At 32.9% G+C, this 25478-nt stretch overlaps 1 protein-coding gene across 2 annotated transcripts in view; it reads right to left on the bottom strand.

The window, feature by feature from the left end:
• Nucleotides 1–25478, bottom strand: part of RHOA (ras homolog family member A) — a 56071-nt gene that overhangs the window by 24125 nt on the left and 6468 nt on the right. Inside the window, exon 2 of one of the 2 annotated variants that reach the window (XM_051986764.1) lies at nt 23773–23853. The exons of the other annotated variant lie outside the window; for it this stretch is intronic. The gene's annotated coding sequence lies outside the window, so the exon portion shown is untranslated. The remainder of the gene's footprint in view (nt 1–23772; nt 23854–25478) is intronic. 2 annotated transcript variants of the gene reach the window in all.

Genomic DNA, 25478 nt, shown 5'->3' with positions numbered 1-25478 from the left:
GATCACACATGAATAAGGCCAAATGAAACTAAAGACTGAAGTTGTGATACAAAACATCACATACTTAGCACAACAAACACAGAAGTTATTTAGTTCTTTGAAATTAAAAAGTTAGTAAATATGTAACTATATATAGATATTTTTACATTGCATACACACACACACACACATACACACGAAATGATGTATTGGATGGTACACAAAACTAGATCTATTTGCAAATGAGGTAGTTATAAATATAACTTGTGAAATCTGTTTAGACAAGGCAGAACTTAAGTCGGAACATTACTCACAGCTAAGGAGGCCTCCAAGTCAACTCCACCCATGTTAGCCTATACTAGGAAGTCAATGAAATAGGCCAATTCTACTTATCCAACATGTCATGGAAATTCTGAACTCCACCTGATTAATAACTTACATAAAGGTAAGTAACAGACTCTAGATCAAAAGGCCTTTTGACATTAGACACAAACCACATTGAGGAACAGTTGGTAGTTCAAATTGGTATAAAAACATTAGATGATGGACTGAAAATGAAACTTAATGAAATAAAACTTTTTTTTTTTTGGGGGGGGGGGAAGGGGAGGGAGAGAAGGAAGCTTAATGATTAGAACTCAAAGAGTTTCCAAATCAGGAAAAAGTTGTCTTTGTCTGGATACAAACTAGAAATAGTCTTCTAAAAAGGAATAATTCTATCAAGATTTGCAGCATTTCCATCCCTCCCCCTTTTAGGTTCATTCTAACTGCAAAAATGAAGAAAAAAGAGCTTTCCCTGGGACTCAAGAGATGCCAGAGACATACTAAAATGAATGGTCTAGAACAATCATTATGTAGTATAAATGTTTTGGGACATACAATATGACACAAGATTTTTAAAAACAAAACAAATCCACAGGTTCCACTGCTATGGACTATTCTAATGAACCTGGAAACCTAGAGAATCATCTAGATAACTCAAGGAATAGTCAAGAGATTAAAATGGTTCCAGGAGAGTTTGGTGGATGAGATACTAAACCTGTAACAGTAAAAGACAAGACCCCTTATCTCTCCTTTGGGTATAGCTAGTATTGCTACCTGGAGAGACCTCTCTCCTGTATTTAGTCATGTGACTAACATGAAAAACATGAGAAAGGGATTCTTGAGAGGGTACTTTCATATGTGTCTTAGATGTAGAATGAATTTCAAATCAGGTTTCTTCTCAGAAATATGGCCATTGCTCTTTTATGTATTCATTGAACTAAAACTATGAGCTATTTGAAAATTCTCAGCTGTTACAAATTAGTTTGCTCATTTTCTGGGATTATTCCTAATTGCCACATTGGTCTTGCTTGATTTTATTGTAGTCTTTTGCTTAATTAGAATGTTAAAAGATTCTGCCTCCCTGGCCTACTGATAGAAATGAGACTATTTCCTTATGATACAGTAAATTAACAATAAAAATCTGAAAATTGTAAATAATACACATTAATTAGTCATACTCCTTGGGAGGTTTCTATTTTCAATGAAGGAGAATGTACTTGGCCAGAAAAAATAATTATTGACTCAGAAAGAGACCGATCTGCTCTAATGACAAATTTTGGGGAGGTGTTGCTTAAAAATAATACTTCCTGATAAAAATCAAAAGAGATAGACATTCCAGATCTGACATCTTCTCCAGCATACCTTGAAATTCAAACAAGAGAGAAGTCTAAGGAAAAACTTTAAGACATCACTTACAAGCAGTGACTCAAAGGAAAAATGAATTTTCCACAAATGCCCCATGAATAAAAAATGAATTAACATAAAAAGTTAAGGAAGAAAATAAAATAGTTTTGTACAAGAAAATCATAAACTTTACCTAAGGAGTACCTGAAAACTACCCAAGAGACCCAACAAATTAATGACTGCATAAGACACCAAAAAATATTAAAACAAAACCAAAATATTGAAAAAACAAAAGAAAATGTCATGTATGATATAAAAGCAAGTTGTTTAGAATATAGGAATAAAAGAGAAACTGATCATTAGTGAATTTATTGTGGAGGAGAAAGCTAAAAAGTTTAGCTAAAAAGGGGAAAAGAGCTTTAAGATGATAGCTTGAGAGTAATGCAGGATTTCTAGTAAAGGTTTTTCAAAGCTGAAAAATCAATGGATAGTGAGAAAGAGAAAAGAGGTGGAGATGACAGTGCAACTTACTAGAGAGAAGATGTGATAATTATATTAAGGATAAGGAGTCCCTCGTTTTCAAAGGCTGGGGAAGAAAGGAAGAGAATGGGAAACGATGTAAGATAAACAAGGGAGAAGATAAACTTCACTTTTGAAAGGCTTCTACTGAAAGAGAAGGCAGAGGTGCAGGTACAGTAAGCTTGAAGTGAGGAGAGAAAGTTTAGAATAGCTTCTTTGGAGAGTATGACTGAAGAATACTGAGGAAATATTACCGAGAAATAAAGAACCTGACTGGCTATATAGCTTATTTCCTTCCGCCCTGTTTTAAGAGACAACTTCTGTTATACCTTTCTTCTTCCTACTTAGTTGGATCCTTAAAATTATCCTATGATATAGATATTACAAATATTATTATTCTCATAGTACAAACCAGACAACTGAGGCACAGCAAGATTAAATGAGTACTGAGAGACTGGATTTGAAACCAGATCTTTCCTGTCTCATTTCAGCACTCTTTCTACTATACTAGGGCTTCCTAAACTCTCTTCTACTTATGATTTCTTTTTGCCAAAAATTTTTACATGATCTCAGGCATATAGATATATAAAATAGGTATAGCAATCAAATATTAACTGATAATAAATTATAATTTCATGACCCTTACATTCAGTTACACAATCCTACATGGGGCCACAACCCACAGTTTAAGAAGCTTTGCACCATACCATGCCGCTTATAAACAAACAAAACCAACACCATAACAACAGCCACCACCACCACCAAAAACCAGGAAATCTAGTAGCAGAAAACAACTGATCTTCAATGATTAAAATACTTAATAATTTTTCTAATCTGTAAAATATTTGTTTTAACTTTTTTTTGGGGGGGGGATTTAAATACTTTTAAAAGCTAAATTCTCTAATACTAAAAAAAAAAAAGTGTCAAGAATTTTAGAAGCAAAACCACATCTGACCAAGCATTCACAAGATCAAAAAATAATTCAATTTCAAATTACAAAGATAAAATTCTAAAAGCTTAATTCTAAAACATCACTATTAACATCTGTCTTAGTTTTCTGAACTGTTCAAAATACCTTCAAGATTCACTCAGAGGTAAGACTGTGTAAAAGAGCAGGCATTTACCACCTGTTCTTTGAAAGATGATGGGAATTGTCTCAGGAAATAATTTGTTTAGGTCTCTATTCCTCTAAATGACTGCTTTTCACTGGATGTCTTTTGTTCTAAGCATTAGATATATAAAGGAAAGAACACAGAAAAGAAGAAAAAGAAAAAAAATAACAAAACTTTGCAAGTATAACAAACTAGAACCCAAAGAATACTTTAAAACTTATACTTTGGTTTCCTGTTCTACAATTATATTAATTGTAATAACCAACCCTACTTAAAAAGGACTAGGAGCTTTGTTCAACAGTTACTAGTTGCCCTGTTTCATACTTGAGAGTTGAATCAAGGAAACGGGTTAAAAGTTTATCAAACGAAGATATTTCAGGGCATCAAAGTTGAAATAACTAACACTAAAGAGTAAACAAAACTAAGACAATAATAAAGTGTTCTTTGTGAAACAATAAGCAAGGGAATACTTGCTAAAATTATTTAAATGATACAAGAATGCACTTCATAAAGGACTACAAACTTTTAAAAGACAGGAACTAAATTTAAGAGGAAATGAATGCTTCCTTTGACTAGAATAGAGTGGCTGCCTACAATTAGACTAAACAAGTTCTCCTTCCTATAGTACATAGTAACACACCCTGGGCAGAGGGAAGGCGTGGCTTTATTTCACAACCATTTTCACAAAGTTAACCTGGATGATAGCTCCCATCTCATTTAAAACTAAACTTTATTCAAAACTGGTTAAACTCAAGTGGATCAATGAGCTCTCTCAATATTGGATTCTAATTTAACAACCCCTCCTTTTCCCACAATCACTCAGTTCCAAATATAACCTTCTTTAGGCACTTCTATGGTTTAAAGTACAAACTTCCCAGCGAAGACTTACATTTCCTGTCTTGGTGCTTAGTTGTATCAAAATATTTTAGTAACTCAATTTTCTTGTAATATGATTTCTCTAGAATCCTTGGGTATGCCAGTCACTCTGCTTTACTTCCTGCTACCACTGCTACTTATTAAATAAAAATAAAGGAAAAGGAAAATATTCAGTTAACCACATATGCCCGAGTGCCCACTTGTAAATTAGATAGAATGTAAAGTGTTTTGGAAAGTCAAAAAGAAGTTACTTAACCTTATGTGCCAGATAAATACTATATGATCAGGATAAAACAAAACAAAACAAAAAAAAAAACATGGTCCTGGCCCTCAAGGAGTTCATTTCCTAATGGTGAAGACAAATAAGCAACTGTGTACATTTGTGCTATTACTATTGCAAGACTCTAAATTACGTACTGTAGAGAAAACACAGTCACATTTTGTTTTCAAAGCGCTTAACATCTAATTGGAAAGACAGGCATAGAAAGAATAAGGCAACTTAATAAAAGTATAAAGTAGATAGTAATATTTCTTCTTTAATGGGGCACTAAGCAATAACTCTGCTAGTTCTTCTCTAACCAAGGCCTCTTCGCCTCCAAGACAACACTAAATATTTAGGGCATACTATTTATCTGTATGTTTAATTAAAAGATTTTTATTGATAGCTTTTGTTAAATTTAGCTAATTTGAATAATCTACCGCAAATATCCTTAACTTCGGGTCTGTAAACTTTTTGGAAACTTTTTTTTAATAACTGCATTTTAATATTATTTTCTTTTACAAACTTATGCATTTTATACATTTAAGAACATTTTAAGGAGGGGTCCATTGGCTTCAGACTTCCAAAGAAGTCCACAAGACAAAAAATATTGGAACCCATAATTTATGAAGCCATATTAAAATATATCCACAAGATTAATACCGACTGCCCTATTCTCCTCTGGTACCAGTATTAAAAAACAATTAACAGCAATGAACTGCCTTAGAAAGGTGTTTTTTCCCCCTCTAGAAGTAATTAAATAATTTTGAGTCTAAATTAGGATTAGATAAATTATTTCTGAAATACTGCAGACCTGCTCTAAACAGGACTACTAAATCTGGATGTGAAGAAAAGTAAATAAAGTCTCTTAATTATTCTACGAAATCTCAATAGCATCAAGACAGGATTTCTCTCTATCTATTAAGGTTATCTTATAAAAGTGTTAAATTTTCCTAAATATTTTTGAGAAATATTAAAAAATAAGGTGCAATAGGATGGAGAGCCTTCCAAGAGAAATCAGATGAAAAAATAAGTATAAATGGGAAACAATTACTTATAATTACTTATTAACATTTCCAGCCTGGAGCCAAAACAGGAGAAACAAGTTTTTTTAATTTTTAAATTAAAAGCCAGGGTCCAAAAGGTACAGAGAAAAGATGATTTTACAAAAAGTAAAAAAAAAGAAAGAAAGAAAAGGACCAACTCAACTATTAAAACAACAGCAACAATAAAACAGATCTAACACACTACCAAATGATGTCTGTTTTGAGAATCTTCCTAATCTAGAATGCTCATATGCCCTAAATTCAAGATACTTACTTTTCACATCCTAGATTCAGGAAACTTTTATCTCATGATTTTTTAAAAAGGACTTTAAAATATATAACTCAGAAGTAAGTTTTTACAAAAATCGATAAAATCAGAATTGAAGGGGGGGGACAGTAGAGAAAATAGGTGCTCTATTGCATTACTGGTGGGAAAACAGCTAGTATAAATAGTTTGTGTATACATAATTACAAAATAAACATATAAACAAACACATTTAAATCTTTTGATCCAATGATTCATTGCTGGAATAATTTTTCTTTTTGTGATATATTTGGATAATAATCTATCAGTACAACAATATTAATCTGTGATTTATTTCTAATAGTAAAGATCTAGAAACTGATATGGCCAATAATTGGAAATTAACTGAATAAATTATGGACTATTAATGGAGAGAAGCAATATATGCAACTGGGAATCAGCCTCAGAGTTATGCTTCTTTCAGGTATTGGAAGTGTAGCAGGTAGATTGTTAATCTTTCAAATCACATGATTAGCCCACTTTTTTTTTTTTGCTCCTGGCTGAGGCAATTGGGGTTAAGTGACTTGTCCAGAGTCACACAGTCAGGAAGTGTTAAGTGTGTGAGGGTGGATTTGAACTCAGAGGTCTTCCTGACTTCAGGGCTGGTGCTCTATCCATTGTGCTACCTAGCTGTCCTGTCCCCCTTCTTCCCCTCCCCCCGCCTACTTCTATTTTCAATCATACATGTTTTTGATATTGTTCATTTGGTCACTTCCTAAACTACTATCACTGGAAATATTCTGAAGTCTAATTACATGCTACTCTCTGGATTACTTGCAATTAATGCTTTGAAAAATGTGATGGTTCAAGATTTAGCATACAAATGAAAAGAACTAAAGTACATACTTAAAGATCAGACCCAGTGCTAAAAGTACAGATACAATTTCTTCCTCACATTTAAAATAGATCATTTTAGATAAAATATGACAGAACATATAAAAGATACTTATAAACAGTGACTATTAATATTACTAACACAGAAAATAAAAAAGCAACACACACACTATCTTTATAAAACGTAAACATGTAATTATATTTCAGTTAAAAAAAGAAATAAATTAAAATAGCTATACCCTACTTATGGCCTTCTTGTTGATCCTTGAATAAAATACTTTATCTCCCAGCTCTGAACATTTTCACTGGCTGTTTGCCATGCCTGGAACTCACTCTCCTCATTTTCTGTCTCCTAGTTTCTCTGGTTGTCTTCAATTTCCAAATTAAGTTCTACCTTCTGCAAGAAGCCTTTCTAGGGGTCCTCTTCAACCTTAGTGCCTTTCTTCTTAGATTATCTCCGATTTATCCTATAAGAGAGATCTTGTTTGTACATAGTTATTTGCATTCTGTCTCCTTCATTAGACTATAAACTCCTTGTAAGTAAATAGGGACTGTTTTTTGGTTTTCTCTGCATTCTCAGATCTTAGCACAGTGCCTGGCATATATAAATACTTGGTGACTTGACTTTAATAAATAATCTATACATATCTAACATAAATTCAGTCCTTGTACTGTCTGACTCATATAATGTGCTCGACATTTAATGAATTGCTTCAATGAATTGCAACCTATACTATTAACTTTCTTATAATACTGCAATATTTTGGTTGAATTTTTAACAGATTTACTAGAGAGGTCCAAACCTCCCAAAGCTCCCACAATCTTAGTGATTATTATTACCATCTAATAAGGGAGTCAACACAAAAGGGGAAATAGTGTCTAGGAAAGGGAGTAGTTTTGGTTTGGAAATTTACAGAGCTAGAAAGTGGAGCATTAGGGTAGCTGAAGTTCAGATAGACTTAGAAATGAACACAAAGTTAGTTTACTCATTTGGTTGATATTCAGCGTTAAAATGTTAAGAGTTTAATATAAGATTTTACTGTTTTACAAATTTCACATCTTTGTTGATATTAATTTTAAAATAACTGTTTAAAAATGGTACATTTTAGAGTTGATATAAATCAGAATCTGGTAGGCTCAGAAAGACAAAAAGATAAGGCTCTACTCCCAGAGAAATCACAACTTAGGAGTGCATGTAGCACATATATACAAAATAAAAATGAAGCAAGGTAAAATATGGCAAAGGCAAAGGAAGAGAATATTTCCAGCTGGGAGAAATGACAGAAAAATAAGAAATGGCTTCATGGAAGAGGTAAATATTAAGATGGGAGGATTTCAAATAAAGTGTGCTGGATTTCTCAACCTCTTGGGTGAATCCAAGGAGGTGGGAAGAAAAGAGCATTAAGGTTATCACAGTATATACAGTGATGGATCTGGAATCTGGAAGACCTAAGTTCAAATCTGACCTCAGACATTTATTAGCTATGTGATCCTGGGTAAAAGTCACTTAAACTGCCTCAGTTTCCTCAGAGGTAAAATGAAGATAATAAAAAGCACCTACCTTACAGGGCTGTTGTAAGGATCAAATGAGATATTTATAAAGTACTTATGACAGTGCCCAGAATATAGTAAGCATTACATGGCTGGCAACTATTATTATGGGTTATATTATGGATAATGTTAAAATAAGATTGGAAAGTAAGGTTAGAAATATTGTAAAAGGCCTTAAAATTCCATGACCAAAGAAACTAAGAAGCTGACAGATTGTGTTGTATTTTGAAAGCAAGGTAACATGATCAAGCCTGAGCATTTGGAAAGTAATATATAACATAATTATGTATTAATATATTAAATGTAAGGTAAAAATCTAGTGCCAGAATGAAAACATACTGTTAGGTGCTAGAGGAAATCCAATGGTTAGATAAACTAGCCCCCTACCCTCATGGACCATCATACAGTCTAATAGTGGCATAAAAACAAACTTAACAATAGGACTTATTATATTAGAGCTACTTAACAGAAGTTCTAAAAGGCTAAGTTTGTTAGCAACTGGAAGGAATCAGAGAAGACTTCAATAAAGTTTGATCTGAACTGGACTTAAAAGCATAGGCAAGAAACAGCTTGTCATTTTAGGTAAGACACATTTTGCTTCAACATTTCAATAACACATAATTTCTCTAGTTTGGGTAAGCCACTGACAAAATAGTGAAATACTTAACTCACCTATTTGTGATTGTGACTAAGCAAATAAAAAAAAATAGGTAGTTATTTTTTTTTTTTTGATCAAACTTCTTGTGTTAAGCTTAAGTAAAATCGAGGCTAATCCTTGACCAGAAATTATATAAAAAATGTTGCTAGCACCATATACAAAGAAAGCCTTTCTATCTTGGTAGGATATGCCTGAGCCTGTATTCTATTGGCATAGTCTTAAAAAGCATCGGGTTACCTGAGGATGTCAAGTCTTTCTCCCCTAAAACATACTGACTGGCAAAAATCAAAATGGCCCACTGATGTAAATGCATTAAGAAGAAGCACATTTTGAAACACTCATTTCTGTACCATATTCATTAAATTTACTTTCTTTTTCTCTCCCTCTTTCCCTTTAGCCCCAATCTCGCTTTCTTCCCCTCGCTGGCTCTCTCTCATAACTAAGGACAAAACAATTTTAGCTCTACATTTGGTATTCTTATGTATTTGTAAAAGTTTTGCATTTAAGAAGTAGTACAAAAAAGAGCTGCTAATTTTATGAAATAAGCCTTTCCTTAAAAGGGTTCTCAAAGTCAGCATTTCGTCATTCAACATTGTCCTTGTGGCACTAAAAGGAAAAAATAAAATTGTTAAGTATAAAAGCATTAGGATCTTGCTTTCAGGTATGCTAAATTCAAATCAAATTCAAACTTAACTCCTTACCTTCTAAATCTAAACAATTCCCAGACCATTCTACCACACTTCCTCACTCAAACTAAGTATATACAGAAGGAATGAGAAATGTGCTTTATCTTTAAAAAAAATAAAAGATTAGAGAAAGCTAGCCAACTGCGTTACAAAATGTTTAAAGGATATTTAGAATGAAATGTTGTAACATCTTTCCAAAGCAAGAATTAAGTTGGACTTTATTATTAATCCTTTAGGGCTATTAATGCAGTCTCCTTCATTTTCAGAAGAAATGCGCCTGGGAAGTTTAGGCAAATTGTTCAAGAGTAAAACCAGTGGCAAAAATCAAAGCTATCAAGCCATATGTTGACTATAATGCAACACTCTACCACAATGCAAAACAACAATGGATTGCATAGATTGTTTTTTACTTGTATACTCCTAATAAGATAAAATCCACAAGGAATAGCTGTAGTTTCCTTCAAGGTATCCAGTTACTCTACAAATGTCTGAGGAAGGTAGGAGTGCAAATCAAATTATTTATCCACCAATATCCCCTTTTCAAGAATGTCCAGGGACAGAATCTAGGCAGGGAACAGAAAATTCCCTATTTCCTAAGTAATTACAGACTAAAAATGTCCTCCCATCATTGATGTAAGCCACTAAAGTAGAGTTTATCAGCATCAGTTGAAATGAATTAAAATGTAATTGAAAAATATAAAAAGATAAAAATACAATATAGGTAAGGGTCTCAATCAATATGTGGCCCCTAGGGATCTTCTGAAGGTAGGGTTTAACTACATCTAACTCTATTTGAGTTTGACACCATTAGTATAAAGGTTCACACAATGTTGTTCCCTGGACTCTCTGACATTTCTTAAAACGTAGACACACATTGCAAAAATTTATTTTCCTTGACTATACTTACATACCACAATTTTGCAATGGGGAATAGGGAAGAGAAAAGCTCCTGATAATGTTTTGGGTTGTTGTTGATTTTTTTTTTTTTAATAACAAGGGAACTTTTCTCATTAGATGTGGTCAAAGGATATAAATAATCCTCAAAAAAAGAAATGCAAATCAACACCAACTATTTGAAAAATTTCTCCAAATCAGTATTAGGAGAAACGGAAATCAAGCAACTCAAGTTTTATTTCATATCCTGCAAACTGGCAATTACGATGAAAGATGGAAAGAATAATTTTGGACAATTTGCAGGAAGAAAGGCACATTAACAATAATAGAAAGGCTGTGCACTGATCTATTTGATTAAGCAATTTAGAACTATGTTAAGAAAGTGACTAAGATGTCCATATCCTTTGACTCAAAAGAACCTTTTAGTAGATATATATCACCTAAGTCAAGGATAGAAAGGTTCCACATGTAGTAAAATACTCAAAGCCACATTTTTGTGGTGGCAAAAGACTGGAAACAAAGATGTGTAGCCATCTGGAAATTGCTAAGCAAAACTGCAACATAAATTCAATGGCTATGTTGTTGCACCACGACCACAAATACGAGCTATTCAAAAAAACACATACATGGAACAAAGTGAAGTAAGAAGAACCAAAAAAACGTAAATAGAAAAAATACAATGAAGCTGAATGCTGATATAACCAAGTTTGGTCCCTCAAGAACATTAGAGAAAACAAAAATTGTTCTTGCTTCATTGCACAGGTAGTGGTGGGGATTGCTATAAATGCTGAATTCTGCCTATTATTGTTAGACAGGGTCAATGTATTGCTTGAGTGGTTCTGTTCAATTTCAACCCCTTCTCTCCTTTCTTTTTTAGTCTGTTATAAAACTACACTTTGATGAATAAAGTAAAAGATAAATTCATAAATATAATGTTGAAGCAAAAGGCATCAATTAAAAACAAAACTTCAGAAGAGATAAGTATGCCAAGGATATGCTTACAGGTAAAGCTGTCAGATAAAGGGAATAAAAGGAGAACACCACTTTCACAAAATCAAATTATTATTATTTTAAATTAAGCACTTGAAATATATTGGCTCTTAAATTCTCCATTAATGACAGAACTAAATAGTTAGCTTTAAACCTGAACCTAATTATAACCCAGCCACTTATATAATATTGTTTTCCTTTTTTTTTTTTATTATAGCTTTTTATTTACAAGATATATGCATAGGTAATTTTTCAGCATTGACAATCGCAAAACCTTTTGTTCCAACTTTTCCCCTTCTTCCCCCAGATGGCAGGTTGACTAATACATGTTAAATATGTTAAAGTATAAGTTAAATATAATACATGTATACATGTCCAAACAGTTATTTTGCTGTACAAAAAGAATCGGACTTTGAAATAGTGTACAATTAGCCTGTGAAGGAAATAAAAAATGCAGGTGGACAAAAATAGAGGGACTGGGAATTCTATGTAATGGTTCATAGTCATCTCCCAGAGTTCTTTTGCTGGGTCTAGCTGGTTCAATTCATTACTGCTCTATTGGAACTGATTTGGGTCATCTCATTGGTGAAGAGAGCCACATCCATCAGAATTGATCATCACATACCATCAGTATATAATGATCTCCTAGTCCTGCTCATTTTACTCAGCCACTTATATTAACCATAAAATCATTTCAACAATTTTGCTAAGTTCTTTCCTGGAGAAACATAAATGGCAAACGATCTGTGAACTTTTAACTTAGCCAATGACTTTGGTAAAATGTCAATTTTCTAAGCAATTTAAGGAGCCTTTAAGGCAAAAAAAACACCTCTGAAAACTTTTGTAGGTGTCATGAGGGACAAATAACGCACCATAATAGTGTTTGGAAGCTGAAAGTATTCTACTACCAAATGCTATAATCTATCCTGACTCTAGCTTCTCCCTACAAATTCATCTTGCATACTACTACCATATTATTTACTCATCCTCATACAATTCCTTGATCATATTTCCTGCTAAACTTCTCAGGTTTTAAGATCATCTCTAATTACCCTCCATTTTATCCTTAACAAATCTCTTTTCTATTCTTCCCCCATCACATAACTTCTGTTATAGTCAAACTGGTGTCCTCATTGTGCACGCTTCCTCCCCCTACTACTCTATATTCATGTCCATTTCTGTCTTCAATAGAGAAGTACATTCCCTAGGAATATTCTCTTTCTGCACCATCCAAATCCTTTTCAAGGTTAGGAGGAAGCTCTTCTTGACAAATGCAGCCTTTCAAATAATTTCCTTTTCTCTGAACTACAAAACTAGTCTGTATCAAAGAATTTCACATTAAGCTGTAAATTTAAATTGTGTCAAAGGCAGTAACAGCAGAAAACTGAACTCATGTTATCAAAAGTATACTATGGCCTCCATTTTAATTTTCTTCCTTCTGAAATTTAGTTTCAATTTCATCTTCTCCAAATGATTCTCTTTTTCAACTATTCTAAGGTGCCTGTCCAAAGAAGATGCAAAACTCTGAACTTCAAAAATCCAGGACATAGCAGAAGAGGGAGGTCAACACAGAAATCCAAGATTCACAAGGCCAGCCAGCAGGAGGCAGAACTTAACCCACGAAGGAAGCCCCAATTCAGAAATAAAGACTGAAGACATGAATAAATCCAAGAAGATACAGATCATTTTTTTAAAAAATCAAAACAAGATCTAAAGATATACCAAATTCCAATTTGGAAGAGAAAATCCCTAAGAATTGTGCAAGAAGAAAATCAACGAGGGAAAAAAAAGGATTTCCACAAGGACCACTGTGAATACTGAGGTTCGGAAGAGAAAGAACTGAAAGGAGAATGAGTAATTTAGGAGGAAAAGTGGCCAACCTCATCTCATCTAAGTTAACGATTCCTGAAAATTAGGATAGCCTTAACAGAATGACTTAATGACTATATTTTGAAAAACACTAAAACAAAATGAAAAACCTGAAAATATCGAATATAAACTATCAGCTATTATAAAAAAGTGACCTGGAAAACAGATCAAGAAAAAAGACTGAACAAGTATTTTCACAAATGCACATTGTTCACATAAGAACCAGAAAATAAAGTGAAGATAGGAAGAATTTTTATTCTTTCTGACAGCCTCTGAGAAAGAAGTGTGAAGGGAAAAGTTCCAGGTTTTCATAGTCAAAATCAAGTTTCTGCTTTTAAAGAAAAAAAAAATTGCAAGCAACTATAGAGTTTAAGTTCTAAGGAACCGTGATTAGAATCATACAAGACCTGATAGTTAATATAACAAATGCATCCCCCTTACCAAAAAAGAAGAAACAAATCCATCTAGTAGCCACATCTAAAAACTTATGCAATCCTGTACCATGGATCTATCTCCTCTCTTCTGGGTAACATACTTCAACATAATTCCTTTGGAGTCATAGGAAAAATGAAAAATCTTTAGATCAAAAAATGAACATATTAATTTCTTACTGCAGCACTGGGGCTACAAATTGAATAAACAGTCTCTGCTCTGAAAGAGGTCACATTCTGAAGGGAGAGAGGAAAGTTTCAGCTATAAGTAATATGGAAAAGCCAATGCTCCTTAGGATGCAGCCAAGCAGTTATTAATGCTTTTTCTTTAATGTCATTATTATTCAAAAGGTATTAAGGAAACTGAATAAAAAATAGGCTGTAGGGGTGGACTGGTTCTGTTAAGAGGGTTGGAAAAAGGAAAGGGAAGCAGGTAGAACTTGCTATTTCTGCAAAAAATGGGATGTGTATGAAGAAGGGTATACAAACATGGAAAAGTGGTAGAAGAAATGGGCAGATAAATATCATACTTATTTGAAATGGACAAGAGGCTTGAATACATACACACAATTTACTATAGAAACCTAAAATTCAACAAGAAAAATGTGAGGATAGTGAAAGTTAAGGTGATTAACAGGGAGAATAACACCAGAAAGGGAATAGTTATAAGCAAAGCAAACTTCTGGATATTGAAAGGTAGATGATTAAAAGAGGGGGAAAAAAAAGAAAAGGGCTAGATTCTAATTGGGCAACTTAGATCGACTCTTACACAAATTGTACAAATATATATAAAGTAAAGGTGCTGTTGTTTTAGGGGAAGGAGTAGTGTTGAATTTATTGCATATTCAGGAAAATCCAATTCTTTTGATATTTAGGTATATAAAAAACATAGTATAAATTAACAAAACATATCAATGATGAACATTAAGCACTAACTTGCCAGGGAATTATTAATAATTTACTATTACTTCTTTTCCTATTTGCCTAGTTACCTTGTTCAGATAAAGGGCCTTTGCATGTTATTTCCTTTACTATGCTCTAAGAATCCTTTAGTCAAGACATCAAAGGATAACTGTTTAAGACATTTTAATTTACAATAGAGCTTTAAAAAGTGTCTAATCACAGAATTCAGTATATTTTAAGATCACAAGAAAACCCAGTGAAAAGAACTTTTCATTTTATTTCCCCTTCAGTAGTATTTTGCTTTTTTCCCCAATATATAAAAAAACAACAAAAAAATGAAAACAGTATGCTTTGATCTACATTCAATCTCCACTGTTTTTCCCTCTGGATGTGGGTAGCACTTTCCAGCATAAGTCTTGGAATTGTCTTAAATAATTTCTCAGCTGAGAAGAGCTGAATCTATAACAGTTGATTATCTTACATTGTTGCTGTTACTATGTACAACAAATGTTCCCCTCGCTTCACTAAGAATTGAATTTTTTTGATGAAACTGTTCAAAAATTATAATGAGCTTTACAATGTGTACTTAAATTCCTTAGATTCAACTTCCTCTAATCAAAGTGGAATATTTATTCTTTTCTAGCATCAAACAAAGATACAAATTTTCACAAAGATGGGATAGGATAGTTTCTACTTAGAAAATAAAGATATGGATAGTTTTTGAAAATTAGCAATATCTCAAAATTTCCCTAAGAGTCTAATTACATATTTCAGTTTTCTATCATATAGCTTGCGATAAGGTTAAAAAAAAAAACAAAAAAACATAGAATTGATTTGAATAAGGTGATTTTTCAGGTAGGAATCTAATTAAATATGAAAGGAAAATTTGCCATTCTTAATTGATTCCTTGACACAGATACTGCAGATCACTATTCTGAATGAAGATAGAATTATCATTGGTGCTGCATCTATTACTCCTCTTGGATAAAGCACTAGGTACTTGAGTTCAAATTTGGACTTTGACACTATCTGTATGACCCTGGGCAAGTCACTGGCAAGTCACTTAACTCTGTTTGCCTCAATTTCTCATCTGTAAAAATGAGCTGGAGAAAAAAATTACAAATCACTCCAGTGGTTTTGCAAAGAAAACTATGAAAGGGGCCATGAGGAATTAGACATGACTGAAACAACTAAACAACAACTTGAGTGTAATATAGGCTATACAAAAGATAATGCACCTCCCATTTTTTAAATCAGACAAGAAATAAAAAGTTTTGTTTTCTCAAAAAGCGAAACATCAAAACTGATAGAAAAGTTAAAAGGTGCTAATTTGATAATGCTGAGAGCATTTATTAAGCACTTGTTATATGACAAGCATGACAGACATCTAGTAAAGTCAATCATTATGCATGATTGCAATATTAAAATTTATATTAAATATTCAACATAATGAAGATGTATACTTTACTTTCCAAGAAATAATTTTCCGTAAGCAAAGAATAGACAACATCAAGTGTTTATCAAGAAGTATTTTTTGAGCTTTTGTACAAACAAAACTAATGCAGACAACCTTAGAAGGGAAGCAATAAACTAGAAAAATATCTTTAAGTTAAAGGTTCTGATAAAGGCTTCCAAAATACAGAGAGAACTTTCTCAAATTTATAAAAAATCAAGCCATTTTCCAACTGATAAATGGTCAAAGGATATGAACAATTTTCAGATGATGAAATTGAAAGTATTTCTACCCATATGAAAAGGTGCTCCAAATCATTATTGATCAGAGAAATACAAATTAAGACAACTCTGAGATAACACTACATACCTCTCATATTGGCTAAGATGACAGGAAAAGATAATGACAAATGTTGGAGGGAATGTGGGGAAACTGGGACACTGATGCATTGTTGGTGGAATTGTGAACAGATCCAAACATTCTAGAGAACAATTTGGAACTATACACAAAAAGTTGTCAAACTGTGCATACCCTTTGATCCAGCAGGTTTTCTACTGGCTTATATCCCAAAGTGATATTAAAAAAGGGAAAGGGCCTTGTATGTACAAAAATGTTTCTGGCGGCCCTTCTTGTAGTGGCCAGAAACTGGAAACTGAATGGATGACCATCAATTGGAAAATGGTTGGGTAAATTGTGGCATATGAATGTTATGGAATATTATTATTCTGTAAGAAATGACCCAGCAGGATAAATACAGAGAGGCTTGGAAAGACTTACATGAACTAATGCTAAGTAAAAAGAACAGAACCAGGAGATTATACACTTCAACAATAATACTATATGAGAAACAATTCTGATAGAAGTGGCTATCTTCAGCAATGAGGATTCAAATCAGTTCCAATTGATCAGTGATGAACAGAAGCAGCTACACCCAGCGGAAGAAAACTGGGAAATGAGTGTACACCACAACATAGCATTTAATTTTTTTCTGTTATTGCTTGCTTGCATTTTTGTTTTTCTTCCTAGGTTATTTTTACCTTCATTCCAAGTCCAATTTTCTTGTATAGCAAGACAACTGTATAAATATGTATACTTATATTGTATTTAACATATACTTTAACACATTTAACATGTATGGGACTACCTGCCATTTAGGGGAGGGAGTGGAAGGAAAGAGGGGAAAGGTTAGAACAGAGGTTTTTGCAAGGGTCAATGTGAAAAATTACCCATGCATATGTTTTGTCAATTAAAAAGCTATTTAAAAAAAAAAAAAAACTAAAAGCATATTGTCCAGAGAGATAAACTTAAGTAACTATCAGTTCAGAAAATGCTTAATTATACAAATAACTGACAAACATACAAAATATAGACATATAAACTAAAGGATGTCAAGATTTTCTAATTTCATCATTATGAAATCCCAGAAACTTTAGAAAAACAAAATAAACTATATGTGATATTTCAGAAAACTTTTATCAAATAAAATTACCATAATAAAGTAAACAGATCAATTTTCAGAAGCATAGAATCTAAGAGTCAAAAACATATTTGAGTGGGAATTGCCTTTACTTCCTAGAAAACTGTCTACCAGGATTCATTTGAATATCTTCAAAGGGAAATAATAAACTGTCTCCTGAGAAACCCCTCCTCCCAAAAGAAGTATTTTTTGTCAACTAGCTTTAGAATGCTTAAAAATCATTTTAAGAAAGCTTCCCAAATTCTGAATATTTGTTTGTACAGACATCATCAAGTAATTTGTAATTATCTATTAGACATGTCTTTTGAGTTGAGCTTGTTTTTTGATTTTCTCTGGAAATGAGGATATTATCTGTATAGGTCTGATGAACAAGTTTTCTGCTGGATTTTTAAATAAAAAATTTCACATGATATCTAAAAGCACTAAACTCAAAATACTTACTCTACAAGTAGTCCTTGTCAAAATAATAAAATGCACTACAAGCCTTATATTGGGTAACTTTCTTTTAATGCAGTGGAATCATATTCAAATAGAACCTATTTGTAGCCACATACTGACTAGTAAATTAATATCACAGTGTATTTTTAATGTGTTTTTTGTTAAACATTTCCCAAGTAATTTAAATCTGGCTCTAGTTCTGTAAGTACCAGGTGACATTTCTTTAACCTTACATATAGATATTTTTATTGATATTTCATGCAGGACCATTTAGGAGGAGTATTTAGAAGTTGTCTGATGGCAATCAAAGCTTAAGAATCCCATCTCCTTTAGTGTTTAACATAGTGCTCCAGACACAAAGTACATAACTTTCATTTGCTTTTATTTTTTAATAAAAATTTCTTACTGGTTTTAGCTGCATTTCCATTGACATACATTCAAATTTTTTTTTTTTTAAAAGTCAGTGTCCCAGTAAAGCAGCTCTATAGCAAGATTAACTGTTTCTAAAAGTAGAAAAGAAAATGATTGCTTCCAGAGAAAACTTGACCTTTTCTAACTCTCAGGGATGCCTCAGAGCCAGAGTTCAATAGCAAGTCTCAACTCTTTGAAACATTTCCTAAAAGTAGGAAGCAAGCAAAAATATATTTGAACAGTCAGATGGATATTACAAAGTTTGTACCTAAATCTTTTCTATTTTACTCTTATAAAAACTCCTCAAAGACTTACCTAAAATTGACTCTTAGGTCAGTTTCTGACTAGAGTGAAACCTGGTCAACTGGTTTCCTAGACACAACATATCAGGTGAGGGAAAGAGAGAAAGGAGGTGGAGGAGAAAGGGGTAGGGGAGAGACAGGAAGCTGTGATGCTAACAAAAGAAAGAGCTGATGGCTAGGGAAGGAAAGGACAAAGACAGTCTAAAAAAACACAATATTTAGAGATAATATGTGGGGGGTTGGAGCCCTCTAGGGAACTATGGCATCAAGCCAAAAAGCCCATGGCTTAACAATAGAATATTTGATTGTTAAAATAGGTAACACCCCAATATCCCTAGGAATAGATCGCTAATTGTGCAGCTTGTTTTCAACATAAGGACACCTAACACTATCATAGCTCCAAATTACCCCACACTACCCCTTCTTATAGGTGTATCCAACCTTTTCTGGCTCTCCTTCTGGGCCAAAGATTGGCAATCTAAAAGTGCTAATCTTTAACCTCTGCATTTCTTTAAAGCAAAGTGATACAGAAGGAAGTTCAATTAAACAGTAACTTGGGAATAGAGATGAGAAACTACACATTAATGATTTCAAGTACATTATGATAAAACAGAAAAAATTGTCTATACAGTATCTCTTCCACATCTTGACTTTCCCCATCATGGTTTTGATATATCATAGGAAGGCATAAGAAATTAAATGGAAATTTTGAGGGAGTTTTGCAAAGCTGCAAAGGACACAGGAAAGCCAACAGATGACACAGATGGAGTTACAATCAATGATATCATTCATATTATTTCCAAACACTAGAGTGCCTTCCTCGGGTTTTCCCTACCCCCATCCCTCAAGGGTCAGATCAAAAGCCATTTTTTTGGGTAAAGTCTTCCTTGATTCTATTCTCCTTATTTGGAAATGAATACTTTCTAGACAGTAATCCAACCAAATTTTGTACCTCCTATATAATTATATTGGTGTGAAAATAGTCCACATAAATTGACTTTGTATTAAGACATGAATTACAGCCTATTTTTACCCCAATTTTAACCCAAGGACTGAGCACTGAATTTACAGTTGCTCTGAAGTCATTTCTCACATATATCCCACTGAAAAAGATTACCAAGAAATGATAAATAGGCAGCTGTTTGGGTAGCTGGATGCTGTCATGAACAGAGTACTCAGTCAGGAAGACTAGAGTTCAAATTCAGCCTCAAAATGACTTATTATATGTATCAACCTGGGCAAGTAATTTGTGTTATGACTTTTTTTTTTAAAGGTATGTATCTGTATATATATATTTTAAGATCTTGACTGAATGTGGAGCAAAGCATATCTTCACCTTTTTTTGTTGTTGTTTGCTTGGTTTTTTTCCCCCACTTTTGATCTGATTTTTCTTGCACAGCATGACAAATATGGAAATATGTTTAAAAGAATTGCACATGTCTAACCTATACTGGATTGCTCACTGTCTTGAGAAGGGAGTGAGAGGGGAAGATAGGGAGAAAATTTTGGAACACAAGATTTTGCAAAGGTGAATGCTGAAAACTATCTTTGCATTTATTTGAGAAAATAAAATACTATTTAAAAAAATAATAATAATAATAAAAAAGAACAGACATCCTTTTAGGAAGATAGCCAGTAACTGAACCAACAGTCTATTTTCTCTCCCACTAAAGTCTAAGGTCTCTGAAGGCAAGGAGAACGTCTTATTTATCTGTATATTTTACATAGTGCTTTGTATATAGCACTGAAAGGCTCAGGTTGTGATTTCAACTCTGACATATAATTTCTGAAACAATCAATTAAGTTCTCAGTACTCTAGGCTTCTTAAATTTTTTCCATTTTTGACCCTTTTTTGCCTGAGAAATTTTTAAATGATTCCAGAAATAGAAATATACAAATCAAACATTTACTGATAATAAATCATAATTTTTCTACCCCACATTTGGTTACAAGACTCCACATTTGGTCAAAATTCATAGTTTAGGAAGCTGGGCTCTAGGCAATTCTCTAAAACAAAATTGCAAAGAAAGGATGGAACTAATGGAGAGAGTTCCAGATACTAATTAAGTCACAGGTCCAGTCCCCATTCTTCTTCTATGGTAAATATAGAGAGCTGATACCTGTGAAAATTACATTCTTCATACCTGCAAATCTCAAAAAATATTGGCAGTAGTCCCTCCCTTTCACTTTAGCACCCCCACTCCTCTCCCCTCCCCCCACCGGAAAAGAGAAAGAGAGATGATAATTACATTAGGGACCAGAAGCAGCTATTTCTATAATGCTTTATGGTTTGCAAAGTACTTTTAAATTCTCATTTGATCCTTAACAACTTTGTGAAGTAGATGCTGTTTTATACTTTATTTTCCAGATAAGGAAGCTGAAGACAATTTAAATGACTTGCCCACAGTCAGTCACAGCTAGTATTTAGGTAAAAAACCCAGATCTTTCTGACTTTGGGTTCAATTCAATATACTTTACTACCAGAAAGTTCTCCTCCATATTGCCCAGCCTTCTCACTTACTGAAGTTCAGAGGTCATCACAGGGAATCAGCAAACCTCAAAGATATGATAGGATCACCCCCACAAAAGGTGGGAAAATACAAGAAAATATGTAATTCAAAGTTAATAAGCAATCTTTTTGTTTTTTAAAGAGATAAATAAACGAGGAGGGGGGAAGGGGGAAGAAAGACAGAACAAGTTCTCCTGTCCCTTTATATAAACAATAAAATAAAATCCTGAATTTTAAGCTTGCTATCAACAGTGGATATACCTATCAATGCCAATCACAATGCCAATTTTAAATTGTTTATACATTCATGAATATTTTGCTTTGAAATACTGGAAAAAGAAGTGCCTGTCTTCTTGTAGGAGGGGGAATATAAAAGTGAATTTAGACTGTAAAAACAAGAGCTTTCAAAAATTATTTTTAAATTAAAGTGTTATCATATGAATATCTTCAGTGGTTGGCAAAGGGCAAGTAATATCCCAGATAATTTTTTCTAAAGTAGGTTGAATAACTTGGTCATTGGTCACATGGCATATAGCTGGCTAGCCAGAAATAAAACCTGCTCTCAAAAAACCATCTATTTCATTCTACTGCCTTTTTCACTGAACTATCACATCTTAAAAAAAGTTAAGTGAAAGCACCAACATCTCTAGTAAACAGTAGCCAACAAATTCTATAGAGAGGGTGAGTGGGGGAAAGCAAACTCACTTTTTAAAAGGTAGTAACAAAAAGACAAGGAGCTAAAGGACCATCATTAATGAAAGGAAGAAACAGATTTTTTTTTTTAATTAAGAAGCAGTCTTAAAAACAAGTATTGTTCTCTTTATAGAAAGATGCTATTAACCATCACCAGTAAAATATATACTATAAGCTATGTATACACATTGCCATATCGACCCATGCAAGACTTCTGTCCTAGCAAAATGGAGGCTTCGTGTTAGTCATTAGTGATGTTTAATAGAACACGAGAGTTCCTTGAAAGAAGAGTTTTCCAGTTTATTTCCAGGACCTTGAACAGCTAATTGTCCCACAGTAAGTGTTTTAAAAATACTTTGCAGGTCAATTAATGCCACAACAAGAATACACAAAACACTATTTTGCTATACTTTTACCAAATATATTTACTATGCACAGTTGCATTTTCTTAAGTTAATTTCAATAGTGATACTAGGTCTGTTGTTGGGCCAAACTCACACCCTCATTAGCAACAGCATGAATTTGTTAAAACATTGCCTATGAGAAGAGTTGAAAATTGTTTCTTACTTCTTTCACGAAAAGCTCTTTTGGTTATGGAATTCTATGTATGCAGTCAAACATAGGCATTATATTAGTTGATTTTGCTGAAAAGATTTTTTTGTTTTATTTTGTTTTTTGTTTCTAACATCTTTAATATCTTGTTCCCTGGGGATCGGGGGAACAAGACATTCAGAAATGAATGATATAAAAACAAAAGACATCAATAAAACTTTAGAAAACAAGGGACAACAACAGTGCTTTAAGGTTAAGAATATATTTTGCAGCCCCAGTTTTTTTTTTTTTTTTTCAAATAGTAAAGTTAATTGCTCCATATAAGGATTAAGTTCATTACTTCAATGTCATGCTTAACCAAACTAACTATAGGGTACATGATATTCTATGAGTATAAATTTGCTAAAAGATCACTCCCCCTAAGCCATAGAAGGGCATTTTTAAAAAAACTCAGAAACTTATTCTCATGTTTCATTTAATATTTTGCTGAATATCTGAAGACTTACTGAATTATATGTATATTCTTTGTACCTCCACGTTAATACTAGTCACTGTTCAAACATCTTTAAGATGCACTTTATTCCCTTAATCCCTCTTGTTCCTGGTCTATTTGTTTTTGGTAGATTCTCCTTTATAGCCAATCATGCTTGAGTAACAGTCATAGCATAAGCAAAAAGATTAGGAAGACCAGCTGATATATACCAAAACAATGAAAAAAAAGAGGAAGCAAAGCTCTAAAGTGGCTAACGTAGAATTAAATTTCATGAAGCCATTTAGAAAATTCAATAAAAATAAAGATGTCTTTAGAAATATAAGAGCTATAGTTGTGAACAGAATATAGCAAGGAAATTAGGGGAAAGTTGAACTAGAAAAAAAGAATTAAGCAGAATTATGAGTAAAGAGTGAAAGTGGAATTTGAACTATAACTATATAAGTAAAAAGAATAAAAAAGGGCAAACGCTATCTATTTATGATCATGTATGGAACCCTCCTTCCCCCCCCCCAACAAAAGGGGAGTCGGTATTCCCAAAAAAGGCATGAGAAAATAAACGTCCCTCTTTCTTCAGAGAGCTGGGGGAACTACCATTGTGAAACCATATACTGCCAAATCAGTTATTGATCTCCCACCCCCTTTTTCTGTTATCCAGAGTACCTCTCTGGTAAGGGAGGGGAAGATTTGGAAATAAAATAAAGATACCAATAAAAAACTTTAAAAATTTTTTAAAGAGAACATTGGCTGACATTGATGAACAAAGGAATGTTAATGACAGTGACACACCTACATTTTCCCTAGCACCTTCTATTACTTGTCCCTGTAGGGAAAAAGAAGCAAAGAGCAAATTTCTGATGCATGTACCTACCTCACAGGGATGCTGTGAGAAATACGACCTGTATAGCAGATAGGTTCTGTAAAGCACCTTGAACTTCTCAGAGGAAAGGCACTATGGAAATGTAAAACAAATTTAAAAATTAAAATCTATTAATTTTCCATGGGAAACCCAAGTATAGTAATCCAAAGAAGCCTGCCCCAAGAGGTATGCAATGCAATCCAACGGTCAATGTGGGACAGAAGTCCAGGATTTAATTTCTGAGAGACATGTTAAGATTTGCAACACATACAGACACACACACACACTCTTCACCCAGCCTATTTCATATGCTATGTAAACTACATACTACTATAAACATTATAGACTTTGTAATCATTTTCTAAACAATTTATGGGGTGATAAAATTTTCTCTTTTAAATAAAAATCTAAAGAAAAAAAAAAAGACTATTATTTCCTAAGCAACATTCCCTCTAAAACCCAACTTTTTTAACACCAGAAACCTGCAGGGACATTCTAAGGAAATTGCTACTTCTAGATATAGAACTAAATTTATTTAGCTCATTGTGACTTAAATAGAAAATAATACTGGCATCATATCCAAAAGACCTTTGTCTAGAACAATTTCAAAGATGCTTGTGTAATAAGTCAGTCCAGAAGAAGGACATCATTTGTTGTTAACTTTTTTTTTTTTGGTTATATTTAAAAAAAAAAAAAATACATTTTGCTGATAGGCATGTTTTTTGCTTTCTTACCTCCTACAAAAGTCAACTCAACTTAAAGATCATTCTGGCTCCTAAGTAAGCTTAAACTGATTCATGATTTTGGTTATTCACTAAAGAACATATTACTAACTTTCACATCTCATTTTGTACTGCAGACTAGCTGCAATTAACCATGTATGTGTCTCAAAATATGATGCTATTTAACTACTGTAAGTCTGTAGTAAGATTGTAAGTCGGAGTGATTCTACATTTCAATGGGAAGCACATGAAACTGAGATAGAACAAAAATAGGGTAAAAACCCTGCTATAATTATAAGTACATAAATATGCATGAAATTTTTGAACAAGAATCAATTATGTCAACAAATTGCTATCTAGAAACTTTAAATGTCTCCTTATGTGAAGAACACTTAACATTGAATATGTCCAGAGTGGAACAGCAAGAGTTTTACTCCTGTGAGAGATACATATAAACATGCTTATTTAGTTTCTAATATAAAAGTTAAGAAGATAAAAACTAAGATAGCTAGAATTACGAAGTTGTAGAAATACGAAGTTTTGACTGTGTAAATGTAGGTGAACTTTAAGAACATAGATGTAGCTAGATATAAGTAAAGGGGATAGATTGAGGCAATAAGATAAAGATAGCTTATTTATATAGGCAGAACTGGAGAAATACATGAGTGGACTTTAAAACAATCTATGGGGGCAAATTCTAAAAAGTAGCAAATGTTTATTTGTTGCTTATTTGTTCTTAGTGATAGCAGGCCATAAGCACAGTAAAGGGAAGGAATATGTTTTATTAATCTTAGTCTCTCTTCCAGGTTTAAAATAGTATATATTATATATAACATACACTTAATCAGTGTATTACTTTTTGCTATTCATTTTTACATTTACATTTTACTATTTTTACTAGTAAAACATTTACTAATAAAAATACGCTCAAAAATGTGAAATCTAAGAAAATTATTTATAAAGTTAAAATATAAATCTATCCTCAATTACAGATTA

This window comes from Antechinus flavipes, chromosome 1, assembly GCF_016432865.1.
Source record: "Antechinus flavipes isolate AdamAnt ecotype Samford, QLD, Australia chromosome 1, AdamAnt_v2, whole genome shotgun sequence".
NCBI lineage: Eukaryota > Metazoa > Chordata > Mammalia > Dasyuromorphia > Dasyuridae > Antechinus > Antechinus flavipes.
Note: the sequence above shows the minus strand (reverse complement) of the source record. Positions and strands in the feature narration are given on the sequence as shown.